Source organism: Lemur catta, chromosome 6, assembly GCF_020740605.2.
Source record: "Lemur catta isolate mLemCat1 chromosome 6, mLemCat1.pri, whole genome shotgun sequence".
Lineage (NCBI taxonomy): Eukaryota > Metazoa > Chordata > Mammalia > Primates > Lemuridae > Lemur > Lemur catta.
The window spans coordinates 17,224,809-17,241,165 of record NC_059133.1 but is presented as its reverse complement, the minus strand read 5'-3'; positions in this window follow the sequence as shown (position 1 = coordinate 17,241,165).

Below are 16,357 nucleotides of genomic sequence, written 5' to 3'. Positions count from 1 at the left end.
GAAGAAAGGAGATTTTGCTGAACTGAGAATGGTATAGGAGAGTTAGAGAAGAGAACAAGACTCAAGAAAAGCACAGAAGTTGGCTGAAGAGAGAGGCCCCCCTCAGGTAGGATGAGCAACTGAGTCAGCAGGTGGCAGCAAAGGTCGTGCAACCCGAGAACAAACAGGAACTTGGGCATCCTAGAGGAAGCCAAAAATGGAGAGACATCAGTATCTGTGGACTGGTCAGGCATGGACTGTAATCCCAGCATTTTCAGAGGCCAAGATGGGAGGATCGCTTGAGGACAGGAATTCAAGACCAGCATGAGAAACACAGCAAGACTCCATCTCTACAAAAAATAAAAAAGAATAATAAAAAATAAAATAATATCTATAGACCATCTGGGACTATGTCACCTTGGCAGAAGACAGCAGGGACAGATGACAACCAAGGACACTCAGCACTCAGGCCCTCGGATCTAAGTGCAACCAATGGAGACATGGGAAAGACACAAATCCCCACTTGACTAAAAAAAGTCCTGAGTTGATAGAATTAACCTGAATTGACTAAATTAGGTTTCTGCCATCGGTTGCACTGTAAAGTCAAAAGAGAGATGAAATTGAGTTATAGAAATAATAAAGGTCCATTTCTTAGATTCCTGAAAAATGTGAACTGACATTTGTGCCTAACACAGTTCTTCAGTCAACACACAGAGCTCTCTAGGTAGAGTTGTCAAATTAGCAAACTAGTGCAACCTCTGTGGAAAGCAATATGGAGATACCTTAAAGAGATACAAGTAACTACCATTCGATCCAACAATCCCATTACTGGGCATCTACTCAAAAGAACAAAAGACATTCTATAAAAAAGACATCTGCACTCGAATGTTTATAGCAGCACAATTCACAATTGCAAAGATGTGGAAACAACCCAAGTGCCCATCAATACATGAGTGCATTAATAAAATGTGGTGTATGTATACCATGGAGTTCTACTCAGCCACAAAAAACAATGGTGATATAGCACCTCTTGTATTATCCTGGATAGAGCTGGAACCCATTCTACTAAGTGAAGTATCCCAAGAATGAAAAAACAAGCCCCATGTGTACTCACCATCAAATTGGTGTTACTGATCAACACCTAAGAGCACATATAGGAATAACATTAATCGGGTGTCGGGCAGATGGGAGGCGGGGGAGGGTATGGGTACATACATACATAATGAGTGCGATGTGCACCGTCTAGGGGATGCACACGCTTGAAGCTCTGACTCGGGGCCAGCGGGGCAAGGGCAATATATGTAACCTAAACTTTTGTACCCCCATAATATGCTGAAATAAAAAAACAAAAATAAATAAATAAATAAATAAAATAAAATACAGCACACTCAGTTAAGTTTGAATTTCTGATAAACAACTGATTAATTTTTAGTATGAATATACCCTGTGCAATATTTGGGATATACTTATATTGAAAATTATTTGTTGTTTATCTGCAATTCAAATAATTTTTAGTATAAGTATGTCCCATACAATAACTAGGACATAATTCTGCTAAAAGATTATTTGTTGTTTATCTGAAATTCAAATTTAACTGGGCATCCCATGTTTCCTACGACAGCTCTATCCCTAGGGCCTCCTCCCCCGGGTGGGAGTCCACCATACATCTTTCTCCCTGTAGACCCCCACCAAACTGTAAACACTGGCCAAGACCTACCTTCCTCTGAAGACACAGTTCCAGAATTTGACTCTTTTGGTTTAAGAGTCCAACTATAGTCTTCAATCCAGCGTTTCAGGATCAATTCCCAGAGCTCCTGAATAGAGGCCACCTCCAAGTACTCCCTCATACACTGAAACTCATTTCAGTAGATCCTGCATTCTTTCCATTCACTGGCTAGGACTGTGAGTTTTAAAGGACTCAGGTTTTGTTTCTTCCTTAAAGCTTGTCTGCTCTGTTGGAAGGGGTCTGTGCTGGCAATGGAAAGATGCTGTCTAAAGATGTTCAGTTTTGTTTCTTCATCCCCTGTGCTAATGAGTTCCACCGTCCTCACATCTGGGCGGGCGCACAGTGACTTGCAGGACAGGCTGGAGGAGACAGTGCTCATGATAAATTTGCAATGAGGAGAGAGGGAGCACGGCAGCCAGGAAAAATCTTTTGCCTAATGGAGAGATCCAAAGGCATTTGAAAACCTTAAAGACTTCAAAATTGCTTTACTGATGGTTTTCAGGTTTAGAGTAGGTGGAATACAGAGGATAAGTATAAGGCAAGAGCTGGGGTTATGGTTGTCACTAGTAACTTGGACAGTAAGCATTAAGGTGGTAATAAAATACCAATTCACACTCAATAGAACCATATTTGACTGACTCGTCTATCTATTATGAACTTGATCATATAAATGTGAACTCTTAAAAAGAGAGTTCCTATGGGCAAGTAACTTAATAAAAACACATACTTCTGAAAAATGACCTACAGTGACATCCAGAGGAGATGTAAAACAGTGCAAATGGAACCATTCAGTTGAGAAATAAGACATTATTTTATGCTGAAAATTTGTCACTTTGTGCAGCAATACTATCATGAGCTAAACGATTTTATTCGGGGATAAAATATATACCTAAGGTCCTTTCTCAATGCCTTTAACAGCCTTTCCTATCCCTCTTTGTCTGATATTAATAATAGCAACTATCACATAGTGCCTGCTTACTCTGAGCCAGGAATCATGTTGAATGTGTCTGCAAGTACTAACTATTAATATATTGTATTTTTTATTTCCTGTATCTTAGGATATTTTGACATCTCTCAGGACCCTCCAGACCCAGGGAGAGACTGCCCTTCCCAAGGCTAGCTAACTCCTGGGCATGTGGACAGCTTGTCTAGAACACACCTTTCTTATGCAGACTGGCCAATTCCAGGCCATGCCCCAAACCACCTTCTTCTCTATCTCACACACCAAGCTAATATTTCCTCTGCCCTCAGTCAACCCAGGGCCAGGTACCAGACAATTAGGGGCAGCCTCTATGCCCTAAAGGTCACCAGAATTATTCAAACTATCCCATCCTGTCTCGCCTGCCCTGCCTGGCCTTTTTTGCAGAAACTCCAGTAAAGGCTCTAGCCTTGGTTTCCCTTTGCTCCTGTCTTCTGCCTCCTGGCCACCTTGGCACTTCCCCTGGGTCCCTGCATGGCATGTCCCCTTCTCTCAGGAAACATAAGTAATAAATTCTTCTTTCAATGGCATTAGCCTTTCCATGTGGTTGCCCAACCATATTTATATAAATTAAATCATGGGTATAATTTTAACACACTAACTCATTCAATCCTCATTAACAACCCTCTAGAAGGACAGAGGAGGAAATGGAAGCATACGGGGGCTAAATATCTCATCTCATTCATTCTGCTAGTAATCAGCAGAGCAGGGATTTGAACCAAGGGTCTGGCTCTAGAGCAGGCTCCTAAGCACTGCACTGAACTGCTTCAGGCAACTGCCTGGCCAGTCCCTCCTCCTGCAGAGCACTGCCTCAGGCCCTTCTTCCAGGAAGCCATCCTTGAAAGCCAAGTCCCTTCATTAGAGACTCCCACAATACGGTATGCAGCACTCATCGCAGCTGCAATTTTATACTTATTTTGAGTGATAAGATTTCATTAATGTCTGCTATTCCCCACTAGAGTGAAGATTCCATTTCTTGGCAGGGACCATGTCTGCCTTTGCTCACAATGCTCTGCCAATAGTAAGTGCTCAATAATTACTTGTTGAATGTACTATGGTTGTCCTGTATTAAATCAAAAAGCAGGTTATAAAACAATATGGTATGCAACTTCATTTACATAAACATGCATATGTATATTGAGAGACATCCATAGGAAAACAGCTATATACCAACAAAATGGTTAGTAGTGGTAAGACTGTGAGTATATTTAATTTTTGATTTTATTCTTTTTTGTTTATCATATTTTCTATAAGAAACATATATTACTTACATAATTTATTGATTACATATATTTTTAAGTTTTAAAGAAACTGTTTCCCAAAGCAATGACTGGTACTAAGAAATAATACAGGCTCCATTGATCCAATATTATTTCAAACAGGAAAAAAGCTAAAGATGGCAACCAGTGAATGGAATTTGGTATGTGCAAAATCAGTGTAGATGAGGTAGACCAAACTATAAAGCATAAAGAACATAGTAGGGGCCCAATAAGACTTATCAAAATATAGAATAGGGGCCAGGCATGGTGGCTCACGCCTGTAATCCCAGCACTTTTGGGAGGCCGAGGCGGGAAGATCATTTGAGGCCAGGAGTTCGAGACCAGCCTGGGCAACATATTGAGACCTCATCTCTATAAAAAATTAAAAAATAGCCAGGCATGGTGGTGCATGGCTATAGTCCCAGCTACTCAGGAGCCTGAGGCAGGAGGATTACTTGAGCCTAGGAGTTCAAGGCTGCAGTGAGCTATGATTGTGTCACAGTACTCCAGCCTGGGCAATAGAGTGAAAAAAAAAAAAATGTATAAAATAAGGGGCAGGGCAGACCCATGAGACCCATGCAGGGGGAAAGACCACAGTTTCTGGAACCAGACTGAATTCTGGATCCACCACCTATCTTAGGACCTTAGACAAGCCACCTAACATCTCTGTGCTCAGTCCTCTCTTTGTAAATAGGGATGACAAGCACCGTCTCTTCTTGTGGTTGTTACAATGGTGCCTGGCCCATTGTAAATGCAATATATAAGTATTTGTTCAATAAAATATAAAGCAGTAACTAAAAGTGATGTTGGAGACAGCCTACAGAATGGGAAAAAATTTTCGCATACTACACATCAGATAAAAGACTGATAACAAGAATCTATTTAGAACTCAGGAAAATCAGCAAGAAAAAATCAAACAATCCTATCAAAAAATGGGCAAAGGACATGAATAGAAATTTTTCAAAAGAAGACATAAGAATGGCCAAAAAACATATCAAAAAATGCTCAACATCCCTAATCATCAGGGAAATGCAAATCAAAACCACAATGAGATACCACTTAACTCCGGTGAGAATGGCCTTTATCAAAAAATCCCAAAACAACACATGTTGGCGTGGACGCGGAGAGACAGGAACACTCATACACTGCTGGTGGGAATGCAAACTAGTGCAACCCCTATGGAAAGCAATATGGAGATACCTTCAACAGATTCAAGTAGACCTACCATTTGATCCAGCAATCCCATTATTGGGCATATACCCAGAAGAACAAAAGTCATTCTTTAACAAAGACACCTGTACCCGAATGTTTATAGCAGCACAATTTACAATCGCAAGGATGTGGAAACAACCCAAGTGCCCATCGATCCACGAATGGATTAGTAAACTGTGGTATATGTATACCATGGAGTACTACTCAGCTATAAGAAATAACGATGATACGACATCTCTTTGGTTCTCCTGGAGAGAGCTGGAACCCATTATACTAAGTGAAGTATCCAAAGAATGGAAAAACAAGCATCACATGTACTCACCAGAAAACTGGTTTCCCTGATCATCACCTAAATGTACATCAGGGAAGGATACCAATTGGATATCAGACTGGGATGGGGGGTGGGGGGAGGGGGTGAGTGTATGCCTACATGATGAGTGCGTTGCACACCCTCTGGGGAATGGTCATGCTTGAAGGTGCAGACCCGGGGAGGTGGGGGGGGGGGAGGGGATGGAGGTATGACTACATGATGAGTGCCAGGCGCACTGTCTGGAGAATGAGAACGGATGTGCTTGGGACTCTGACTCGGGGGGATGGGTGGGACATGGAAAATGTATATAACCTAAACTTATGTACCCCCATGATGAGCTGAAATTAAAAAAAATAAAATAAAAAATAAAAAAATAAAAGTGATGTTGGTTATAACCAGTGATAAGCAATACAATCAAAAAGTGTTATGTACATTCTAAATAATAGTTTTCTTTTTAGAGAATCATAATAAAATAGGGGTTATTTTAAAAAGTTGTTACCTTCTGACCTGAAATTCCATAAATGCCAATCAATTCTTCAATTCCATCTAGTACAAGTATACATGGCTTTAAACTGATAGAAGCAATGAACGCTTCTATAAGAAGTGAAAAGACCAAGACATTTGAGTCTTCATTAAGAATATCCGTTTCAAGCTGAGTACCTACAGCACAGAAATTTGCTCAAATTAGGTGAAAATGTTTCCATCATTGCTAAAATATGTTAATGGGCTGAGGAGGCAGAAGAGGTTGGGAAAAACAAGTACTACTCACAGCTGTAAAAACGACACATAGATGTCTACGTGTGATTAGCATCTTCAATATATTCAACTCAAAAGGGATAATGATATTTACCACCAGATGTCTCCAGTATATTTTCATGATTTTATATAAAAAATGTTTTTGTATAATCAAAAACATTACTCTCATTTTCCAGGATGCAAAAATAGATCATGTTACAAAGAGTTTGAATGGGAAGAAAGAGAAGTCCTGTGTTATGTGAAGTTTTCGCAGCTCCTTAACGTTGGGTACTGTTTAGAGCCACAGCCACCACCCTGGGCTCTTCAGTCATGCACATGTACAAGCAGCTCTCACCTACTGCCTAGTCTATTTGGTCCTAGCCCATCTTAAACCTTATGGAAAGAATCCTAATCCTCACGCATCATTTTAGACCCCAGTGCTTGCATTCTGGAAGTTACAACTTCTTAGGGAGAACTAAGCTATGAACCAGCAAAAGGGCAAAAGAAGTAATTTGAGAGGACCAATTTTCAGATTGTGATTAAGTGCCCTGGTAGCAGCAAGCCCAAATCGTAATCACTTACTTAATATCCTAAAATCACCCACCTAATATCCTAAAATCATCTACCTAATATCCTAAAAGTATTTTACTACATAACAACTTCTATCTTGCTTTTATTTTTCAAAAGCAATATTTTCCATAGAAATTCAGGCACATCAAGGTCTAGAAAATCAAGTCACGTGTAGAAGCCTTAATGGATTAAGTCTCTCAGATACACTGAGATTCTGCTAGAGTCATTGAGAGCAATGTTTAGCAAATACTTATTGTTGCCTATTATGTGAACATTCTGTGCTATCTGCCAGGAGGAGATAAAATGGCCTGTGATATAAAGTCAAGCACTTACGGCATTGGAAATGGGTTCTGTACACAAATAGCCACATTTCAAGGCAGAATGTGAGTTTTAATTAAGCTTGACGCATCATCATCCTTTGAGGATTTTATAAAAAAATGCTCAACATCTCTAATTATTAGAGAAATGCAAATCAAAACCACAATGAAGATTATTACCTAACCCCAGTGAGATTGGCCTCTATCAAAAAATCTCAAAACAACAAATGCTGGCGAGGATGTGGAGAGACAGGAACACTCTTACACTGCTGGTGGGACTGCAAATTAGTGCAACCTCTGTGGAAAAGAATTTGGAGATACCTCAAAGAGCTAAAAATAGAAATACCATTCGATCCAGCAATAGCACTATTAGGCATCTACTCAAAAGAGCAAAAGACATTCTATAATAAAGACATCTGCACCCAAATGTTTATAGCAGCACTATTCACTAATGCAAGGATGTGGAAACAACCCAAGTGACCGTCAATTCATGAGTGGATTATTAAAATTTGGTATATGTATACAATGGAATATTACTCAATTATAAGAAACGATGATGATCTAGCACCTCTTATATTTTCCTGGATAGAGCTTGAGCCATTATCTGAAGTGAGGTATCATAAGATTGGAAGAATAGGCTCCACACGTACTCGCCATCAAATTGGCACTGACTGATCAACACTATGGTGCTCACACGGTAGTAATATTCTCCAGTGACTAGGGGGTTAGGGGGGTAAACTCACAACTAATGGGCGCAATGAGCATTGTAGAGGGGAAGGGCATGCCTCTAATCCTCGCTTGGGTGAGGCAAAGACATAAAATGTAACCAAAACATTTGTACCCTCATAATATCCTGAAATAAAAATAAATACTTAAAAAAAGATATGAAACAATAAAGAACCACTCAAGTCACTCTAAAAAACAATCTTCAAAATTGCGGACACTGCTGAAATTTCAGACCCTAAATGACAGAATTTTAGAGCAGGGGGGTTCTTAGAAATCATCTAGTCTAGTCCAAACCCCTCATTTTGTAGATGAGGAAACTGAGGCCTTGCAAGGCGAAGGGACGTGAACACGCAGATCATCAGGAGCTTTTAAAACACTTATTTTTCTAACAGTTTGTTTTCAAGCTGTGCAGCCACCATTTCGGGCTGTGGATGGCTCGTCAGCAGTCACTGCAGAGCCACAGACTTGTGGACCGTCTGCCTCTCCCACAAAGCTGGCATCGTGGCTAAGTGACAAACCAGACTGAATGAGCCTCGAGAAATACTGCCTGACAGTCATTAAGCACAGCCTCACTAATATAATCAGCAAAAAAATAATGTTAGGCAAAACAAAATATATACTCAGTGATGATGCTTATGGATGTATATCCTGGCATATAGAGAAAAGCATTATGTTCGGTGTTTTTAAAATCACACTTTGGGTGATTATAATTATTTTTCCTCAAAATGATGTTGAAGATAAAGTCAGCATTACTGGTATTGGAAAATATTCCTAAACATTTCTCTTTATTCTGTCAGGACCAAACTGTGTCTACTAAATGACAATGGCCCATTGCCTAATTTAAATGGTAATATCTCAAGTGTTTAAAGACCCACTCGATGACTTGGGGATTGATGAACTCATGCACTTTTTATCAGTGTTGTCGCTCCTCATTCAACATAGATTTATTGAGACGCTTCTACGTCTGTGCCAGGCAGTGGGTATGACAATAGCCAATAAAATAGACATGATCCCTGCATTCACAGAACTCATTCAAGAAGACAACAATAAAACATGTAACGGGCCGGGTGCGGTGGCTCCCGCCTGTAATCCTAGCACTTGGGAGGCCGAGGTGGGTGGATCGCTCGAGGTCAGGAGTTCAAGACCAGCCTGAGCAAGAGTGAGACCCCATCTCTACTAAAAATAGAAAGAAATTATCTGGCCAACTAAAATATATATAGAAAAAATTATCCGGGCATGGTGGCGCATGCCTGTAGTCCCAGCTACTCAGGAGGCTGAGGCAGTAGGATCGCTTAAGCCCAGGAGTTTGAGGTTGCTGTGAGCTAGGCTGACACCACGGCACTCACTCTAGCCAGGGCAACAACGCGACACTCTGTCTCAAAAAAAAATTAAATTTAATTTAAAAAAAATAAAACATGTAATGACCAGACTATTTGTAAGTTACCTAAGACAGTGGTCCTCAACATTTTTGGCACCAGGGACTGGTTTCATAGTAGACAATTTTTCCATGGACAGGGGTTGGGAAAGAGGATGGTTTGGAGATGATTCAAGTATATTTCATTTATTGTGCAATCAACCTCTCTGCTAATGATAATCTGTGTTTGCAGCCACTCCCCAGTGCCAGCATCACCACCTCAGCTCCAACTCAGATCATCAGGCATTAGATTTTCATAAGGAGCCTGCAACCTAGATCCCTCGCATGCACCATTTATGGTAGGGTTCAAGCTCCTGTGAGAATCTAATGCCACTGCTGATCTGACAGGAGGCGGAGCTTATACAGTGATGCGAGCAATAGGGAGGGCTGTAAATACAGATGAAGCTCACCCACTGCTCACCTCCTGCTGTGTGGCCAGGCTCCTAACAGGTCATAGACTGGTATTGGTCCAAGACCTGGGGGTTGGGGATCAAGGGAGGTAAGCACACAGTATTTGGTAGGAGACAACCAGGAAAACTAAAATGCAATTGGACCAGGGCTACACTTGCTGCCTGGTCAAAGATAGGGGTGAGGGAGAGAGGCACCCATCAGCCCTTCTTACAGAAGGGGCAACTTTTGAATAGACCCTTAAAGGATGAGAAGGGGCTGGGCACAGTGGCTCACACATGTAATCCTAGCACTCCAGGAGGCCAAGGCGGGAGAGTCGCTGGAGCTCAGGAGTTTGAGACCAGCCTGAGCAAGAGCAACACCCCATCTCTACTAAAAATAGAAAAAATTAGCTGGGCGCAGTGGCGCATGCCTGTATTCCCAGCTACTGAGGAGGCTGAGGCAGGAGGATCGCTTGAGCCCAGGAGTCTGAGGTTGCTGTGGGCCATGAGCCACTGCACTCTAGCTGGGGCCATGGAGTCCCAGCTGTTTCCCCTCAGCCCCCCACCCAAAAAAAGGGAAGAGAAGGATTTCACTGCCCTGAGAAGAGGGAGGGGCATTTCAGGAGACGGGAACTAAACGGACGAAGACATGGAGGGATGGAAGGGATGGGTATGCTCCAAGGAGACCAAACGTGTGGGGCAAGGGGCAAGAGACCAGGATGAGAAGTCAGCCCTGCCAAGGATTTCTGCCCATTCCACGTCACCAACTTGAATGCAGACTCTCCTGATATCCGATGCTAGCAGAGGACCCTGATGGAAATCATCCAAAACAGTGAAATTCTCCTCTGTTCTCAAGGAGGCAAGACAGTGCAGTAATGACTGGAGAGCCACAGACCTGGGTTTGCACTCCCTGCCCTGCCCATGTATAGCTGTGTGACTCTGCCATTTGGAGCCTCAGTTTCCCTATCTGGGATGATAATGCTATGGATGAATCAATCGTTGAGAGCATTAAATGAGATGCTGATAAAGCCCTCAGCACAGTGCCTGGTACTCAGAAAGCCGTCACTAAACGGAACTTACTGTTACTCAGGGCTGCCACCGGGGTCCGTGGGATAACATGGAGAGGAAACATGCAAATAAGAGAGTCAGTGACTCTACTCTGACCTGCGGAGCGTGTCTTCTGTGACACCAGCTGCCTGCAAGGCAGGCAAAGGGCGTGGGAGACGGAGAGCTGGCTACAGGTAGCTCTTGTCCACAAGGTTCCTTGATTCAGGCAAGCGGGGGTTGAGAACAGAGGAGCAGAAATGTGAGCATCACGGGGAGGTGTTTTGGGGTCGCCAAGAGGGAGGGTCCCTGGCTCACAGCCACGCAGGAGCTGCAGCTGCAGACGGCCGTGGCAACAGGAAAACACTCTCTGCAGAGAAGCTGAATCCGCTCCGAGCACCTGGCCTCTGCAGCTGCAGAGTTCTCAACAGTAGCTCCGCCTCCTCTGCCCACAGCCCCCTCGCCAGGTGAAACCCAGCTTCGTGGCAAAGGCTGCCGAGCTAAACGAGCTAAACGACCCAGGGGCCAGCCTGCTACACTCACCCTCCAGCCTCTCTGGGCTGCAGAGGTGATGGCTGCAAACTCTTGTAGAGAAGTCCTCCCTCTCCTTAATCCAGCTAAGGAATAGGAGTGTCTAGTGTCCCTCAGCAGCTCCCGCTCCCTGCTTCTTTCTCTAGCACAGTGAGGAATAATAAAAACAATAGTAAATAACAACAATAATAATGGCAGCAGTGTGCCACGCACCATTTTACATTCTTTACGTGTATTATCTTTAATCCTTATGCAGCTTCATGAGGAAGGGACTAATTAATTCCATCCTCATTTTACAGATGAGAAATTGGGGCACAGAGAGCTTAAGTAAACTGCCCAAGGTCACACAGCTAGCAAGTAGCAGAGCCAGAACTGTGGGCCAAGTCCGGAACCACAGCGCTCCCCTTCAGCCTCCCACCGTTAATGGAGAAGGGTGTTCTTTCAGGGATAGAAGGTGCCAAGTATTCCTAAACTGTTCCTGAATTTATTCTATTGTCGTCAGCCTGAAGATCTGTTTGCTTGAAAGATAGCAGCTGTTTTTATTAGGAGCTTTCTGCACCCAAAACCACATTCATTAAAATAACAGTTCACCTTGGGAATAAAATCATGATTGGGCATGAACAACTGAGTTTACATCATCAGCCTGGCCAGACTGAGAACCTTGGGGATGTGCCGGAATAGGATTAGTCATTGTGTAGACACAGTCACACCTGCTTCTACTGATTTTGATTTTACCCACTTTATATGCCCTGAGAACTGCAGTCACAGAGACCTCATCCACGTGTTCACCCCTGTTTACTCACGGACACCCACCACATGCACAGAAGAGACTCAAGTACCTGTCCCCTCATACAGAGATAAGATACATACATCAAAACTCACCCCGGGGCACCCACCTACTCAGTCAAAGCCCAGAGGCACACTTGGGTACGTGCCCCAGCATGAGAAGAGATGGACTCCCAAAAGCAGGCAACGTCAGACGCAAACATGTAAATACACAGCAGTGTACTGATCACTAACAATAGCCAATATTTACCAGTGCTTACTAGATGCCAAGCACTAAGCTAAGTGCCTCTGTCTTTCATACAACATCTTACTAGTTAATCCTCTCAACTACATGTAGGTACTTTTAAAAAAATTATCCACATTTTACAAACAGGAAATTTGAGTCACAGAGGGCTAAAATAACTAAGGTCACACAGCTAATAAGTAGTGGCACAGGGTTTGGATGCAGGTGACCAGGCTCCCCAACCGCTTCTGGTACAGTTAGGCACAATGCAAATCCCACACGACTGGTAGCATGCACTGGTGCATGCCCTGCATGTTAAATATCACGTGTCCGAGGCAGAACACTTGATTTCTCTCAAAACCTACTTCCCCTCCCACATCCCACCAACGTTGGTCCATCTCAGTCAACAGCCCTCCCCATCTGTCTAGTTTCCTAAAGCCTAAAGCTAGGAGTTCTCAATTCCTCCCTTTCCTTCAACCTGCACGTTCCATTCCTCAGCAAATCCTCAATCCCTGCAAAGCCCTCCACGTCCACTGCTATTGTCCTCTCTGAGCCACCATTATCTCTTGCACGGACTATTGCAGTAGCCTCTAACAAGTGTCCCTGCCTCATGCTTGCGTCCCTACATCCCATTTCCCACATATCAGACTAATTTTGATCTTTTTAAAATAATCAAATCACATCACTCTCCTTCTTAGAACCCTCCACTGGCCTCCCATTGCACTTAATAGAATCCAAACCTAATATTCTGATCTACGAACCCAGATAAGAAGTGGCCCATCCTTCTCCTGCTTCATCTGGTGGGACCCCCCCAATGCCCCCCAGCAGCCCCCCACTGTCCAGCCTCGCTGGCCCTCTTTCCCTTTCTAATTCATTCAACTCTGTTTCCAGCTGCGGAGCTGTATTACCTTAGCTGTTGGCTTTGCCGGAAATGTTCTTTTTTCTGGTCTCCACGTGGCTGGCTCCTTGTCAACAAGATCTCCCCACAGAGTGTGGCAGAAAGGATGGCTCCTGTCCCACAGAGGTTTATGCTCCCCCTTCCTTAGGGTGTGGTTAGTTTTCTGTCCCCACTCAATTCCTGGTGTAGCCATGTGGGTCCAGTGTGGCCAAGTGCTTGCCAAAAGAATGGGCCAAGACTTTTAAGTGTGCCTTTTCCACTCTTGCCCCCTTCCTCTAGCCAAAAGCAGAGGACTCTGCAGCTGTAGAGGATGACACAGCCTCAAGAAAGAATCTGTGTCCCTAAATCACCACATGGAGGAAAGCAACTTGTTACCTGACTAGGGACATGAGTAAGAAATGAGCTTCCATTTGAGAAGCCACCGAAATGGGATTTAGTTGATACAGCAGCTCGAGTTACCCTAACTAATACAGACACATAGTCCTGACTACTCAGATAGCCACCCTGTCACCATATCACATCACTCTGCATGGCAATTATCATTATTGGATGTTTATTTGTTTGTTATCTGCCTTTCTCAACTAGAACATGGTATTGATGAGCCAGTTCCTGTGCACACACTGCTACCTTCTTTCTCTGCCTTTTCTTCATAGAACTTCCCACCGTCCTCCCCTCCCCAATAACATGAAAACTACATGAAGTAAGGACTTCTGTCCATTTTGTGCACTGCTGTATCCCCACTACCTAGAATAGTGCCCTGGCACATAAAGATATTCAATTAGTATATGGTAAAAGAAGAAAGAAAGAAAAGGGAGAAAGGAAGGAAGGGAGGGAGAGAGAGAAAAAAGAAAAGAAAAGAGAAAAGAGAAGATAGGAGGGAGGGAAGGAAGGAGAGAGTGAGTTTATCTGTGTGAGGGGAAGAGGTGTGTAGAAATATAAGTGAGAGAACACGGGGTTTGGATCAGAACAAGAGAATAACGGCCGCACGAGCAGAAGAGAGAGCCATTCCTTTCTAACCCACCAGACATTTTCTGAATGAATGGGAAAGTTGAATTCTGTTACCATAGTTTTTGTGCTGTAATTCCGTGATGAAGTAATGGATCACAGACATGATGTCACTGCTTTTGCAGGTGCTTCCCACAAAATGAGGGATCATCAACGTGCTCGGATATTTATTTTTGAAATAATTCACCCAGTTGGCAATCAGAGTGGATTTCCCACAACCACGTTCTCCAGACAAGAGCAAAATAGACTTGTAAGTTGGAAGAGAACTTATTCTGAAAAATAAAGGAATGAAATGTAGTCAAGAATATTTACCAAAGAAGGAAGGCAGGCAGGTGGGGAGGGAGAATGGGAGGGAGGGTGAGAGAGAGGGAGGGAGAGTGAGAGAGAGGGAGGGAGAGTAGGAGAGAGGAAGGAAGGAAGAGAAAATTTCCCTGCATACATTTTGCCTCTGGCTCTAGTCTCAATTTTGGCCTCAATTGGGTTCAGATAAGTCATTCACCCTCTGGGTTTTAGCTTGGTCCTATGTAAAATTCGGAGAGTAGACAGTAACCTTGGAAGGCCTTTCCAGCTACACAGATGCTAGGGTTGTCCAATAAGACCTACGGTTATATAGAGGGTCCAGGCCCTGGGAAGGGAAACTGTATCACACCCGTTCACTGCCCTTGTATCTGGCCAGCTCATTCCTTCCTTGGGTTACCACCACCATCACCAGACTGATCCATGGTTTAACATCATATTGAAACAGAATCAAAACTTGAAGCACTCATATGCCAAGAATCCCCATCAATCCTGGTGACCACAAAATTAGAAGTTAAAACTAAAAAAAAAAAAATCATCAGATAATGACTTGCTGAGAAATAGCCGTTCCTCCACCAAGGTGTGTTAGCTGTTAATATTGCATAAATATGATTTCTTTGAACTGAGAGGAGAATAATAGTAATATAATTTGTCTTGTTGCTTTATTTTTTAGTGAAAAGCTTCTGGACATGCAGAGGATTCTCAGGATCATGAATATCACTACATATAGACTCTAGCCTTGAGCCTTACACAGTTATGACTCAATAAATACGTGTCTAGTGATTTTTCACTGATGTAAGTTCCATAAGGAGGGCAGATACCGGGCTTACCTTACTCACTAGTGGATATTTAGTGAGTAGCACAGCACCTGACCGTAAACTGTTAAATGAGTGAATGAAATAAAATGAATTGAGATTCAGCGAAGCAAGAGGATCAGCCTAAAAACTGATCAAAATGGAAAACCTAAAGCAGTGTCATTAGAAGTTACTTCATAAGAATTCCATTGCCATTAATGAGACTTAGGAATCTATGCTCTATTGTGGAAATTATTTCACCAGCAAATTTGAATAGTAGGATTAGATTTTATGCTCTGCTTCCACCTGTGGCCTCATTCACTCTATCCTCAACCAACCAGTGAGAGTGAGCTCTTCAAAATATGTCATATGGGTAGGTCATTGCTCTGCTCAAATGTAGCCAAAAACTCAAGTCCCTACAATGAACTGTTAGACCAGACAAGACTCACACCCTCCCACCACCCAGTACCTCTCCCACCTCCGCCCCTCCCTACAGCTCTGATTTCCTTCCAGCTGCCTGGTCTCCCTGCCATTTCTCCAGCCTCAGGGCCTCTGTGTTTGCTGTGACCTCCTTCTGGAAGGCTCTTCCTATCCACATTTGCATAGCTTGCTCTCACACCTATTTTTAGTAGCTACCCAAATATCACCTTCTCAGCGAGGGCTTCCCTCACCCTACCAGATGGTCTATTCCCTTTCAAAGTTTCATTTTGCTCCATAGCGCTTGAAGGCATCCAGCATACTATGTATTTTACATATTTATTACGTTTATTGCCTATTTCTACAATGCAAGCTCCATGCACGCAGGGATTTTTGACTCTTTTATCCATTGCCATATACCCTGTGTCTAGAAAAGTTCTTGGCACCTCACAGATAAAATCAAGGAAGGAAAAATACAAATATGACACATCAACATGATTAGGGCTAGAATCTTAAAGATTTCTTCTCAAGAACAAATAGAAACTGAAAACATTGAAAGCAATCTGCAGCTCCTTTCAAAGTGAGGTAAAAAAAAGAATGCTATTGATGCATATGGTTGGTTATTAAAACAATGCTTTGAAACTTGAAAAGAACACTCCTTTTCTGTGGACCTTACACTGTATTCAGGAACTTATAGTACAGAGCATTGTTTCCAAATGGCAAAGCAAACAAAGCCCTGAATGTTT